General features: G+C 38.0%; 1 long non-coding RNA gene across 2 annotated transcripts; it reads right to left on the bottom strand.

The window, feature by feature from the left end:
* Positions 1-705: 705 nt before the first annotated feature.
* On the bottom strand, positions 706-14,629 carry LOC132113708 (uncharacterized). Of its 2 annotated transcripts, none has more exons than XR_009425199.1 (4): positions 13,754-14,629; positions 8,104-8,134; positions 6,350-6,492; positions 706-1,063 (listed from the first exon to the last, which is right to left on the bottom strand). It is a non-coding gene; the product is annotated as an uncharacterized LOC132113708 (long non-coding RNA). The 2 variants fall into 2 exon arrangements; XR_009425198.1 differs by lacking the exon at positions 706-1,063 and adding an exon at positions 3,828-4,680 and having other exon boundaries at positions 5,181-6,492.
* Positions 14,630-15,912: the final 1,283 nt, after the last annotated feature.

Raw genomic sequence — 15,912 nt, 5'->3', positions numbered from 1 at the left:
TAAAAAAAATCTTTCAGAAAATGTACATTTGGGGTGGGGCAAACTGTATTAAATACAGGTTTTTATGAATTTAAAACAATATATAAAATGTACACGAAAATTATTAATTGAATTAGGCAATTTTATTGCACTGAATATGTGTTACAGAATTTTTTTTAACATTACTTATTTTTCGTATGAGAAAAATCGAGTCGTTTATCTGATGGCATTTCTCCGGTGATATATAGAATAATTTATATTCTGTGTTTAGGGTAACTACTAAATTTTTCCTACATCACCTCATTCAAACTTTTTCAGATAAAAGTCATAAAATTATATGTCTTAATGTATAGGTAACCGTCTGAAGATTTGAAAATGTCTGCGTCTCATGAGGTGAATTTACGTCAGACTCAATCTCATCCAAACATCAGATTAATCTCTCTTGAGAACTACTGGATGAGCTGGGAGTGGTCAGTCCATATACAGCATGACACACGGCTCCTGTAGGGCATCTGCACCCTGTTGATCAGTGAGAACACACCCTTAAAATAAACACTCCTGCTTTTTAGTGACCGAGAACGACACACATTAAATCAATACAAGATTAATTTTTGTTTATTCTGGATTTTTGTTGATTTGTCTTCAATTACCGTAAACTTCACATTGTTAATATTTACATGAGAGACACAATAATGCATAACAGTTATGTTATACATACATATATATATATATATATATAGCCCTATGCTTTTCCCGTAAACGCCTCAGGCAACGAGGTGACACATAGTTCCTCCCTAGTCAACCTTGTGGCCCCCTTGTGGCATTAATGAGAAACTGCACCGGTTTCGATGAGCCTTTGTGACACACAAGACATCTTCAGGAAAAGATCATATTTCATCCTGTTGATTGAGCGTCAGCTGGTGGTCTGGGTTCAGTAATTGTATGCTTACTACGAGGGGTAAATGAAAGCCAATCCATCTGAAATAATATCAATGTGTTGTAACACAGAGCCAACCGACTGAGGGGATTGTGTTGCAGGTACCCCCTGTGCTCACAATACATGTAATTACTGGAAAGACTCGAGCTGTGGCAAAAGGGAGAATTCAGAATATTAGAGCAAACATTGTAATACCATTATTTCACTTTAGGGTATACAGTTATTTAGTTAATTCACACAAAAAAGGAAGAAAGTGGTCAAAATGGTCATCTTTATAATGAAATAAAGAACAGGGTGTCAAAATGTTTAATTAATGTGTCTAGTGAAACTGTAATGAAATGTAGGCGCCTTGACACGTTCAGACAGACACGGCACTGTCATTCACAGTCTCACACATTTCTGACACTCCCTATCTGAAACTGACATTTCGCAATGCACACTTAACAAGCTTAATGTTACTGTCTTTCAAATGCATAGACTCCATCAGAAGACAATGCTGAATGAGTGAGTGAGTGTGAATAATTCATGCTAAAGGATTAGCCACTCATCATACATAAAACGAAAGGCCCATGATAGTCCCTAGCCTAGGCTTGTTTAATTGACCCTAATAAAGGACCAGACTGTCGAGTTTTTTTTTTTTTTTGGTTCACTTTTCCTGTCTGTGTGGTTAATCCGTGTAATTTTCTTAATGACATACTATTTAAATTCCAGAATATCCGCAGGGACTAGTGTGAGTGTCAAGCACCGTTCACACAAAGTACAAATAAAAATAACGATGAAGATATAGTTCTAAAAATCTATTCAATAATAGCAGAGTCCACACCACAACTATAACAAATAAAGGCACAGAGAAATGATGTCGTTGGAATCACTTAAGATTGGAATCAAGATCAGAACATTGACAGCCAATCGGAATCCATCCTGCTATGAGCACGAGAATTTAAAACAACAGAGGAGCTTGCGTTTACAGAAGATATTGTTCGCTGGTGTAGATGTTAATATCGTTATATTTAGGCTTTAGTTATCTTTATAGTTATCACTCTTGGTGTGAACGGGTAACTAAAATGGTTCATGGTGAACCAGTTAAACATCACAGCTTTTAGAGCACTCAAAAGACAAATGTCTTTTGATTGAGTGACGTGTTGAATTTTTTTTTTTCCAGTTTTCGTTCATGTATTAGAGATGAGGTCATTCTCTCAGTATGGCTTCCTGGGACTTTTACTTTTTTGGAATGTTACAGATCAACGTTCCTAGAATGTTACATTGATAGAAAATTCAATTAAAAGAACGCTTATGAGCATACTAGCCTATAAATAACATTGACTTCATATAATGGAAACTGGAATTTTCTTAATGTTCCTAGGGTGTTGAAAAGTTAAAAGACTGTCGCTGGAACATTATGCTAACCTTAAAGTAACATTCTAATAACGTTATGGAAACTCGATCTTTTTTTAATGTTCCTAGAATGTTCAGTTGTTCAAATTAAGAAGAAAGACTGATGCAAAGGCATTATGTAAACTGGCCATCACACAACCAAAATATATTGTTTGGAAAAAAAAATAGAATATGTATGTATATATATATATATATATATATATATATATATATATATATATATATATATTTGCTGGGGAATTGGTTGCCTCTTAACTTAACAGAATTTTTTTTTTGTTATGTGTCACTAGAAATACACACAGAACACTCAATACTGCTACCCAGCGCATGGCAGACATTGTGGCAAATCATGGGAATTCTCACGTCAAATGGAGTGGCAGTGTGTGGTCTTGTTTAAACAGATGGTGAAAGACATTTGGCCTTGGGAACGTTAGCATTTGAATGAGAAAAAATGGAGGGAACAGGAAGAACACACCTTGGCATGCCCGGTGTGCCATGATCACATGAATCAGTTAATGTGTGTGTGTGTGTGTGTGTCACATTTCCACAACATTGACAGGCATACAAGTCTCTCCACCCTGATCTCTTCCTCTGCGTCATATGTGCGAGTCTGAGCCAGAACAGAGAGATTTGTATTACCATACTGTAGGTCAGAGTTTGTAATAGCATTTACAGCCATAAATCTTATTTAATCACATGACAGTGTGTTTTATACAACAACAGGTCACATGAAAGTAATGAAACTCCACCTTCAAAATCTGTCCATAACCCGATTAGATGTTTGATTAAATTGAGCCATTCCATCTAAATCATGTCTAAACATGTTGCTACACTCAGCTAAATTTAGATTCGCTGATCTATACTTGATGCTGATCACAATGATCATTTATGGAACAGGATTTTTTAATTATTCCTCTAATGCTCTCTAGTCACGTGTACTAGCCTTCTGGAATTTTCAGGTTGTTTGAGCAAAGAATCATGACTCAGACTTTTATTGCTAAACTGCAATCCACAAACAGAAGACCTTAGCAGCATGTTTACAGGACATTTTTACTGTATACAATAAACATATTACATTCCCAACCACAAATAACAATAACAGATATAAACTATATTATAGTTATTTTTTTTATTCCTAAGTTCCTTAACACAGCTAATATATATATATATATATAGCAAACAATACTTACACACTGCTCCAAATAATTGTATTCAGTTATTATATTAATAGCAAATATACCCAGCCAGTTCACTATATTGGGCCAAAAGGAAACAACATAAAGGCATATAAGAAGAAGAAGAAAATCATTATTCATATTTCTTTTGTCTCCTTAGTTTTTTTTTTTTTTTTTTTTTTTACTTCTGTCCTATCTATTGTTGTTTCTGATTATGTAGCTATGGTTTATACATGTGTGCTGCAACCCAAAATAATGCAGACGTAGACACATGCAGAAAAGTTTGATTCAGCCTTAAAACTACATGGTTAAAGGCTGTCACTTATTTACAGTCTTATTGTCTGAAGCCCACACAGCTGTCTTCGTATCATCGTCTCCGTCAATGTGGATTCAGAGGCTCAGAGTCAACAGGGCTGGATTCCACCAGGCAGCTGTTGGGCTGAACACGACACAGTCCAGCTCAGCACTGATCCTCGTGCCTTTCCCTTCCCCCTCCTCGCATGTAAGCAAACCATATCAACATTAATGCAACTAATGTCTTTCAGGATACCTTCATAGGACCCATACGAGGGAGTTGTTTTAAATGACAATCGCTTTACTGTTTCTTGTTTACTATTACTTAAAAAAAGTATATAATTGCATTCGATCTTTGTCCAAATGCGTGGATCTTTTTCTCCCACACACTGTCACACATTTCAGTGACAGCATGGGTGAACACTTAAAGAAATCTCACGTAAATGTATGAGCATCCACCGCCTACTTAATCCTGAATGACTCACTGCACATTTGTGCTGGAGCATGTGTATACAGGCGCTCGCTCAAATCTGAGTACAGTATAGCAGTATAATAAAACAATATCAAAAATGTATTACTTGATGAATGCTCTCTCTGCAGATGATTATCTGTTCTTCTGGTTAACATTTACATGCACTCAGATGGAGGTTTATCATATATTCTCCTAATGCAGGTCTGACGTGATAAATGTAAATTGCTCCAGTCAGATTTCTGTAAAATTCCTGTAATCTGAGCCACCACGTGTGGGCAGTTGTTTCCTTTTGAACCGCCTTACAATGTAAACGGCGCCCCCCAGTGGACAGTGTTTGATGTTCTGTACATTTTCACTAATAGGTGGCTCTGCTTTTTTCATATCATATGATAAAAATAAAAAAAGTATACACACACACACACACACACCTATCTACCTTATTTTCCGGACTATAAGTCACACTTTTTTTCATGGTTTGGCTGGTCCTGTGACTTATAGTCAGGTGCGACTTATTTATCAAAATTAAATTGACACGAACTGAGAGAAATTAATCAAGAGAAAACATTACCGTCTACAGCCGCGAGAGGGCGCTCTATGTTGTCAGAGATGCTGCTCAGTGCTCCTGTAGTCTACACTGAAGACATAGAGCGCCCTCTCGCGGCTGTAGACGGTAATGTTTTCTCTTGGTTCTTGGTGCTAAATGAATGCGACTTATAGTCCAGTGCGACTTATATATGTTTATTTCCTCATCATGACGTATTTTTGGACTGAAGCGACTTATACTCAGGTGCGACTTATAGTCCGAAAAATACGGGTATCTATCTATCTATCTATCTATCTATCTATCTATCTATCTATCTATCTATCTATCTATCTATCTATCTATCTATCTATCTATCCTCAGAACATCACTTTTAGATGAATAAACAATAACAACAGTTTTAGATGAATAAACAATAACAACAGTTTTAGATGATAAACAAGATTTTTATTGAAACATTGTGGAGGTTCATGTATTTATTATTTCTAAATGATCACTTTAAAATATTTGTATTTAAATCTGTAAAGTAAAATATAACTCATACTTGCAATATAAGTATTCAAAGTTAGGGGCAGAAATATTTTCTCTTATTCAGCAAATACACATTAAATTGATCAAAAGATCGACAGTAAGGAGATTTATAATGTGACAAAAGATTTCCGTTTCAAGTGAATGCTGTTCTTTTGAACTTTTTTATCAATCAAAGATCCTGAAAAAAAATCTATCACCAATTTCACAAAAATATTAAGCGGCACAGCTGTTTTCAGCACTGATAATAAGAAGTGTCTCTGCAGCACCAAAACAGCATATTAGAATGATTTTTAAAAAGAACGAAGGATCATGTGACACTGAAGACTTTTAGTAATGGCTGCTGAAATTGCAGCTTTACCATCACAATAATATATTAGAAAAGAAAACTGTTATTTTAAATTGTAATAATATTTTACAAAATTACTGTTTTAACTGTATTTTTAATTCAATAAATGTAGCATTGGAGAGCATAAAAAATGATAAAAAACTTTTAAATGGTAGTGTATATGGCAATACATGTTAAAATGGAGTATAACCACTGATCATAGTAATAGATGATAATATAAACAGCTAAAATATAATTTGAAAAATTCAGTTGTCCAGCCCCACCCCCAAGAACAGTATTTCCAGGAATCCCCCTTATGATTGCCCAAGGGATTCCTGGGAAAACTGGACCCCGGGAATGGGGAAATGATGGAATTCATTGTGATGGAAGAGTGGCAACAGTAGAAGTCCATTTAATCCTAGAATTACCAACACCTGGTCTACCAAATAATGCTAATGCTAAACAATAATGCTTAATCTACTACTAATTATAAATGAGCATTTTATGAAATAGAAATCTCAAATTTGTAATGTTAAAAACAAGGTATCTTGTTCAGTCTATTAGCAGGCAGTGCCCTTCCTCCCGAGCTACAGTGCTTCATCTCAGACTCCCAGTTGACCAGAGATGCAGCACTGCACCTTGGGCCTGAGGACTGTAGCTGGGATGAATCATGCATGACACCTTTTGTGTTCCATCTTACCATCTTTGATCAACATGGACTGTGACCTCCTACGTCCTGTTGATTACATTGGAAGTGACTCAGTCCCATAAAAAGAACCGGAGGTTTGAATGAATTCTTCAGTTTGTCACCCAGCCAGCCTGTCTGACCTGCAGCTATTAAACCTAAAGATCAGGGGCAAAAGATGAATATTCAGTTACACATAGATGGTATTTATTTAGTATTTTATCCCTTTTTAGATTGATGGAATTCATATGATGGATGGATTTGTTAGGCCCAAGTTGATGGGATGTTTGAGATGGGGACGTGTTGTGGGTGTACAGGCGATGGCTTTGACCTACATGCCCAGATCTCCCTACAAACCTCTCAGCTTTTCCTTTCTAGTTCTCTCACACTTCTATTCTAGTCTTAATCCATTCATTATGCTTTGAAATGCCAGCCAGGATAACGGGAAGCCTTTATGTAGTGATTGAGACACAAATAAGCTTGCCAGCCTGACAGCGGGATATTTAGCATGAGCTCTTGCCTCTGAAAGTGGCCGGCACCCAAGAAAAACCTTGGAGCTGCGGGACTCCAATCCACTGAATAAACAACTGCACACTTGCTCCGACTTCCAGCTCTTTTCTGCCCCCAGCGGTATACAGCACAGACTAGCTCTGCTAGATCGGTGGTTACAGAACAGGATGTTTATTCCTGCAGTGGACATCTGTACTCAAGTTCAAAGGCAACATCAATGCAGCCGTCTCCCATAGTGCCCCTGAGTCACTCCAGACAGTGTACCGCAGAATGCAAGGCCACACCCCTTTATACACAACCACTTCCTCTGTCTCAATCAGACCGGTCCGCAGGGTTCAAGGGGACGTCCTTCATCATCATATAAAATCCCAACTGAATAGAGGTGGTTAAACAGGCTGATTTGCACATACTTCAAGTAGCAGGATGTCTGAAAAGGTTCATAAACCTGTCAGAATCCAGCCCAGTGTGTGTTTTATCTTCTCAAAGTTTCAGATGACATGGTTTGAATATGTTAAAAAGAGTCTGGACCCTTCCCAATCATCTGATAAAACCACACTGGCATCTGCACAGCAGAAAGTCATCGCTTCAGTGCTGTGAGCTCTCTTAATGTGCTGCCGTCTGACGCTGTGGTGTGTGGAAACCACAAAATGCTACTCTATGGCACCCAGAGCTGAGCTCATTCTCACAGACAGGCAACTCTTTGCGCTCTTTCTATATATTTTGTGGATCGTTTCACTTCTCCATCCAGGAAGCGGGTGTGATTATGCAGGATCATTCACTCTGTTTGACACAACTCTAATGGCTTTTCCAGCAGTGCTGTGGTTTATGGAGAGAGTTGAGGGCAGCAAGCATTAACAGACAGATATGCAGCTTATCCACGAGGTACTGTTCACAGTTTACAGTACAATCCTTTGGAAAAGCACTCAAGGGCTCGGTTGACAAGAACGTCTGGCTCCACTTTGTTGCTGTTTATAGACTGAAATGAAGCACGGCGACCTATTTCTGAGTTCAACAAAGGAAAAACTTCCACTCAGTCTTTCTTTTAAGTACAGTAGATTATATAGAAGCTTGTTTCCATTTGAGAGTACATGTTAATTGTGAGGGGAAGTTTAAGAAAATAAGAAATAGTTACGTTGTGAGATATGAAGTCACACCTGTGAGATGTATTCACAAGTCAGATTATGAGCTATAAAAGCACAATTGGCAGATAGAAAGTAACAGATAAAATCTCACGGGTATGGAAGGTAATATGTTCTCACCTGCAGCATGTTGTGTTTCCCCCTGCAGACTCTGTAATGAGAAATAAAGATGGGATCTCATAAACAGCAATTCCAGCATAATGTCAGATTGCTAATTCTAACATCCCAGTGTCATGTGCAACAATGCTATGGGATAGCTCAGCCAAGAGATAAAATGTCTCAGATTTTCTACACATTTCTCGTTTGACTTTGTGTGAAAAGACTTCATCAACAATTATCCTAGGGTTTCAGAATACCTCAGGCGGCTTTGATAAGGAGGCTAAGAATGCCAACAAATCCCGCTTAATTGAATTTGTGGAGTATCAAAGCAGAAAGTCTTTTCCAAAAAAAATGGGGAAAATTCCTAAGTCTTTTTCTGAGTCTTTTCCAACAAGTGAGAGCTTTAGGTTGTCTCGTTTCCCCCTTTTGGAATCTCCCGCAGCCCATATAAGGAATTCTGAAGGGATTTTATTTTGGGATAATGGAAAATGTAGCTGCGCTTTCGATAAACATTCACTCTTTCAGCCTCTTACGGCCAGTGATTGTGGAAGCAGATAGTTTGTCACCGCTCTGTGTGCCCTCCTCTCCCCCCGTCGCTCTCTGCCGCACTGCCTGCATACATTCCCTTTTCTAGTCACAGTCAGTGGGAGGCTGACGTAAAAGGCAAAAGGGAGCCAAAGGTGTAGAACAAGCCAGAAAACTAAGTGGCAATCATGACTTTGAGGGAAATCTGCATGAGTATATGTAGCCGAGGCCTTGGGTCTCGTATGTGACAGTTGTGAATATCCTTTCTGTGAGATATTATGGAGCCGGATATGCTAGATAATATTCCATGTGAGGAAAACTCAACAGACACATCCTCCCAGGCTCTATGCTTATGGAGAAACTCATACTAAACTACTGCCTATTAAATTAACCGCAATAATAAACATCACATCCTGTTGGTTAAATCCTAGTTCTCAGGCTCTGTCCTGCTTGGGAGCCAAGAGTTAAATTTGTCTTACTATGGGAATAGACTGGATATGTGAATCAATAGTTATCCCATGTACCACATGTCCTCATTTTTTTTGTAAAGATACTTTCTTAAAATCCCCCAAAGTATGTTAACTGTTATTTCAAATATGACATGCAAAGAATGTCGCAGATTTCGTGGCATGCTGTGTTATATGAGGCAGTTGTGGGGGGTTTGGCTGTATGCTGAGGTGAACCTCACATCTCCACTCACACCAGATAGCCTTCAGGTTCTATGAACACTGATAAACACACAAAGCCTGGCCATTTAGGAAGAAGTTTACAGTCCTGATCTGAAGATTGCCTAAGTGTTACCAGCTTTACACACTTCGCAGCATGCCAGATGTTTTTTTTTTTTTTTGCAATCTTTTAAAAAACAAACCATTCCATAAAAAAGGGGAACGTGGCAAGACTAGTTCACTTTAAATAGTACACATCTTTAATATCATTTTAGTTAGCTGAATATATTTTTGGTAACTGAAATAAAAATACAAGCTAATATACTTGTAAAAAAAAAAATTATGTATATATATATATACCAGTATGTGTGTTCCCTGGGAATTGAACCCACAACCTTCTGTGTTGTTGACACAATGTTCTACCACTGAGCCACAGGAACACAATAAGATAAAATTATTATTTTTTTTTTTGCATGACTCCGAAAGTAACTAAAATATTTTACTTTTAGGTTTCAGTTAATTTCTGAACCTTTAAAACCTGCTCTGATTAAACATGAAACGGGGAAAAAATCTTTCTCTCTCTCTCTCTTTAACAGTATATGATAATTGACAGTTAATCAAATAACCAGCCATTAGCCCCATAGTTTTTTTTTTTCTCAAAAAAAAAAAAAGTTTCTCAAAACTTTTTCTAAGAAAAAATATTAATCATCTGGTGGCATTTAATCTGGCAAAAGATGAAAGATAGAATGGCTTTGCAGCTACTGAAGTATTTTAAATAAATAAAAATGAATATAAAATAAATATAGATAAAACAATTGTTTTTATATTAAATATGCATAAATTAAAAAAAATTAATATGACTAAATACATCAAATTCAAAGGTATACTATATGTAGCACACTTGAGATACTACAACAGTGAAACCATGCAGTGAGAGCAGAGTGAATCATGGGGCTGATGGAAATGGCATGTGATCTGTGGAAACGTGTGTATGTGATCAGGAGAGAGAGAAGGAGGGATACGGTAAAAGAGTGAAAGAGAGAGTTATTACAGTGGCAGGCCAGACTAGTGCCAAAGTGCTCACCTCTACAGATGAGGCAGATGCTGTGTTTACACAGACTCAGACTCCAGCTTGATAATGGAGAGAGTGAGCATGCCTAAACATTGCCTTTTAAGGTTCCCTCTCATTTCTCCCCATCTCCTTAAATCATCACGACAGGAAACGTGAAGGAGGGGAGGGAGGGCACCCCGCCTGTTACCTCTCTCTGCTCTGTCTAGCTCTTGAAGCTAATCTCCCTTCTAAGGATCAGGCTTCTACATGAACTACAAATGCAAACATTCATATATGTATGTATGTATGTATATATATTTCATGTACACTGTAAAAAAGGGTAAAAAAATGTGCAGCTGTTCCCAGAAATGTACTGTAAAAAATATGGAGACAACATTTGATAATCACCATAATTATTAATTTGGAGACTATTTCACCACTTGAAGAATAGCTCACAAAATAAAATAAAATAAAATAAATGTAACAAATTTGAACAATATAGCAGAAAATGTAACAAAAAACCTAATATACATAACTGATCAAATAAATAAGGAGAAACATAAGTATTTGATTAAAATTCAATGTGATGTGTCATGTAGGGACATTTGTTTTTACTGTAAATAATAAAGTGACTTTTATATAGATGTCCAGTAATTTCTTTCATATTAGATAAAATAATTTACAGTTAACTAAGTTTTACTGTCACAGGTTTGCAGGTTTTTATTATTATTATTATTATTATTTTATCAAATGCAAAATATCATGAATATCAAGACCATATTTCTCAAACTCAGTTCTGAAAAATTATGTTAGCTACTGTATGTAGTGTACAGTATGTAGCACTTAGTCTGGCAAAAAGAAGAAAGCAAGAGAAGCCGATTTTTGCATTGTTTTGTGTTTGTGACGAACAAGCATGTTACTTCTTGGGTCAGTGTTATGCCTGATTCCTTCACCTACAAACTTTCTCTGCTAAGATATGTTATTCTCATATGCCACGTCTTTCGTCCACAAATGTGAAATATTCATTTGACAAGGTTAAAAGAAAGGGAAAACATTTGCATTTGACAAGAGATATGAGATCATTAACATTTCTCAGGTACATCTAAACATCATAAAAACCAACATCCCCTTTTACAAGCCAAAGGCCCAGCAGGAGTGCTTTATGGCCCAAAAAGGAACTGACAACCCCTTAAAGCATTCCTTAAACACAAGTAATTGGAATGTGGAGTTGTGTATATGTGGAAAAACACTCCCAGACAGACAGGACAGCGCTCTCTATCAGCACCTCAGAGCTTAACCGTGGGGTTCATTGTGTGTTTTTAGGGGGCCTGAGGCTGTGTGGACCCTTATGAGAGGTTGGACATGGGCTTTGGGTAGTCCCTGGTGAGCACCTAACCCCCCTTCTTTCCCTTTTCCCACTGTTCATGTGAAAGTGACCCTGGGAACTAGGGTCCCCAGGGTCTTGTGGAGGGGAGCAAGTGATGCGAGGGACAGGCCAAATCACCAAGGCCACCACAGGGTCATGTGAACGCACCCTGCTCTGGTTGCTGCCAGACTTTTGACTCTTCAGAAAATAAATAATGCACTTCCTTTTCCTCCCAGCTCAGTAAGGCCCTCAATCCCTCTATCTAATCTGTCCATCTGTCCATCAACACACATATGTTCATCCATCCTGAATTGTAATGATATTTTGGACTATAAGACTTTGAGAGTTACAGGATAATGGGCAGCACGGGCAACAATAAGGTGAACAAATGTGAATACAAAGGAAGTGTTTCATAGCTAATGAGGAATTGTTTTTCCAATTTTGGGCTACAATAAATAGTTATATGTGTATTATATATAATATTGTTTTATTGATTTATTATTAATATTATGTATTTTGTACAAATAATACATTATGGAGAGAGTGTGTGTGTTTACTTAATGTGTTTTACAGAAAAAATTTAATAAATGTTCTAATTATATATATGCAATCATTTGTAAAATATGTTTCATTAATTTTAAGATTTTAATAAGTATTATATATGATTACATATACTGTATTGTATTGCATATTTTGTTTCAGCTTTGGCAACATGAAACATCACACACAGACACATTTTTGGTCTAATGGGTTGTCTGGACGGATAATAGAGTTACTGGTTTGAAATCACACAGCAATTGTAAACATTATAGAAAAATCAAGTGTTTGTTAAATGCAGCCATATTGAGTTTTCTCAGAGTCTGTCATCAAAAAGTCTTAAAGTTATACCAAGATGGGCCATAACTGTTCTTTTTAAGTTATTGGAACAAACTTTTAGTACTTCTGCGATGTGTTCGTGGTAGATTGTGGTAGATTGACATGTTTTTTACTTTATATGGGCATGCTAAGATTCAACTCGAGTGTGTTGGAATGTATGTGTGTGTGTGTGTGTGTGTGAAAGATACAAAGTGTGTTTCAGTAGGTCACTGGAGTGACATCCCTGGACTAGGAAAGTTAAACGCTGACCTGAGCCTACTAACAGCTGGCCACATCTGCTTGCCATCCCCTCCTCCCCCCACCGCATCTGATATCTGCAACAGGGTCTTTCCAGAAACAAAGGACCGGAGGAATGGTGGATAGAGTGTTGGGGATGGAGGTCTTGCTCTAAAAATTTCATTAGACTCTGATTCTGAGAAAATTTGGTAAACTTCATAATGTGCTTATCGACAGGAAACACTGCACATGGTGGACATTTGGTGAAGTCTAAGAACTTAGTGAGACATTGCCTTCAGAAAGCAGTAGATTATTTTTTTTTTTAAACATATACAATATTTGCCAAATAATGCACATGAAATGTAGCAAAACTGACTTGAGTTTTTGGATTATATCAATTTATCATCTGATTTCACACAATTCAAGTTCAAAGTCAAGTTCAAAGGCCAGTTAATCAGCAGCCGGATCACATTCCCCAATGAAGCTTTGGAGACTGTGCTCTGTGAGGTCATTTCACATTTCTCCCCACTATCCCCAGGTGAACTCTCCTGTTACACTCCCTTGCATACCCTCAACCTGCAGCACACAATGCAAGTCATCTGCAATTCATCAATACTGTTTGAAAGCATAAAACTGGGTTTTCGTGAGTAATTCCACCCTGTCTTAATCAGAGGACTTTGATTGAGCTTAGATTCACAAGTACACTCCTACAGGAAAGCCACATTTGATTATTGTTCCCTGGCACCCTATTCCTCTCAATACCTGAAGGGGAAGCGCTCACTGTATCAGCAGAGTGTTTTTAGCCAGCTGGATCATCTCAGTGTCACCCTGCTGTCAAAGCCTCGCACTGTATCTTTCAGTATCTCATGAGCAACATGAGCAATGACCAACCAACAAATTAATTTGCTGTGCAAGGTATATTTCACTTCACAAACTGAGTCGGATGTTTAGGATAAGTTGAGATAGACTTACCGCAGTCTGTGTCTTGAAGAAGAAGTATCGTTCACATGGGTCCTGGCCAATTTGGTTGGGTGGGAGTGTGCTGGGTGTTTGGTGTCAGTCGGGATGGGTAGAGATGCAGAGAGGGGGTCCCCGCTTTGTTCCCATGGATGCCGTGCGCTCCACCGTCTGAAGGGGGTTCCCGGTGCGAGGCTCCTTTTTGAAGCATGGTCGGCTTGGGGAGCAAAGACTTTTCTTTTATCTTATATGAAGCAAGGGGCAGGCTTACTATCAGAGCGGCACGTCAGGGAAAACCTCCCGAGCTCCCTGATTGGCTGGTGTAACAGCCCCCATGACCCCGAGCTGTGACCCGCGGTGTGTGAGGATGAGAAGAAATGGCGAGGGAGGGCTCAGGCTAGGGGGCCGGGCCCGTCGTCTCAGCCTAAGGAAGGCACTTTGACAATTTTCATATTTCTTCTAAATTTGGAGATTTCTGCCCGTGCTGGAGTCTTGGCCGGCCTCTCTGAGAGTCCATGTGGAAACCATTAACATCAGACGGCTCCTTGCCATTCCTGCCTGGGAACACACGGGCTCTGCACAGACACAGTTATTTAAGATAAAACCTTCCTCTCAAAAGCACTGCGCTTCCCCAAGTGGGAAAGTATTTGCTTACAGAATGCTGGGAATCACATACAAGTCACAGAAAAAAAAGAAAAAAAAGAAAGTAAGAAAGATGTTTGTTTACTTTCCTTAAAGAGGGAGAATCACAGCTGGCCTCAAAAACTGGGTCTCCACACAAAGACGTTCTGTGTTGGTGGCTGTTCGATCTGTAACCAGATAAAACGTCACAATAAATTTTGAAAAATCTAAATATCAAGCCAAAATTGAAACATTATATCACAGTGTACTAAAAACACTCAAAACACTTCAAGAAAAACAAAAAAGATTTTTTTTTTTCAGTTCATTTAACTTTTCATTCCCCAATAGCAGGACATGTAATACACCAGTGTCAGTTTAATTATTTTCACTTGTTTATCAAATACAAAATAAAGTTTCTTTACAGGCATCAATGGTTCCATCAATAACCTTTTAACATCCATGGCACCTTTTCATCCATACTTTATATTCTGATTCTTTATATCAAAATGTTCTTCACAATAAGTAAAGAATGGGTCTTTTTTGGAACTGTTCACTGAAAGGTTCTTCTATGACATCACTGCAAAATCAAGGATTTGTAACTATACAAGTTCATAACTGAAAAATTATTTGGTATTGTCATTTTAGTCTGGAGGACAGAATTCATGTATATATTTTTTTCCCTAAATATCCTAGTTTAGAAAGTTTAAAACCAACATACAAAACCACTGCTAGAGCAACACATATTTAGACTTTTGACTCAAAACCTACTAAGACAGACAGAACCCTTATCCCGGGCTCATCTATACAACAAAAAAATATTTAGATGAAGCTGCTGTATGTTTTTGCTTTCGTGAAGCAAAGATTAATGGCAGTGAAATGGTCAACTTCAGGATGTTGGACTCTGTGTGTAACAGGCCTAGGGAAAACTGTTATCTAATAATATAATATGGCTCTGGAGATCATCATAACACTGACCAATGACAACACAAACCGTTTACTAACGAAATCACACACCCACAAGGATAAACTGGAATCTGTGTGTGTTAATGATTAATCTATTAGTTTTTCTGTGGAGGTTTTCAGATGGCCAGATCTGATATACTTTAAATGTGTTTTTGTATTTATTTAATTGTAATGTAATACTCAGTGTTGTCTTACATATGCTGACGCCTTTCTAATTGTAAAAATGTACATATAAGCAGCAGACCTTCACAAACCAGACATTCGTTCACACTGCATCTCGGCGTCCATGGACCGAGACATCTGCTGAGAGGAGAGATAAGAGCGATTCTAAAGGAAAGCAAGACAAAGACTTGACCTTGGGCCGTGCTCGCCGCCAGATGAATTTTCCTCTTGGACACATCGAGTCAAGGAGGTCAAAGAGGTCAAAGAGGCAGATTGGATATGGCTAAAGAGAGAGGGAGGGGGTGGTGAGGTCTGTCTGTGAAATGTCCATCAGGGTTCGAGCCCCTTTTCACCCTCGTCCACAATGGAGGCTGCAAATGACTAATGTTTAGAGGGACTGTCTCCTCCAGACCCATGCTCTGGAAAGA

The sequence above is a fragment of the Carassius carassius genome, chromosome 33 (genome assembly GCF_963082965.1).
Source record: "Carassius carassius chromosome 33, fCarCar2.1, whole genome shotgun sequence".
Lineage (NCBI taxonomy): Eukaryota > Metazoa > Chordata > Actinopteri > Cypriniformes > Cyprinidae > Carassius > Carassius carassius.
Note: the sequence above shows the minus strand (reverse complement) of the source record. Positions and strands in the feature narration are given on the sequence as shown.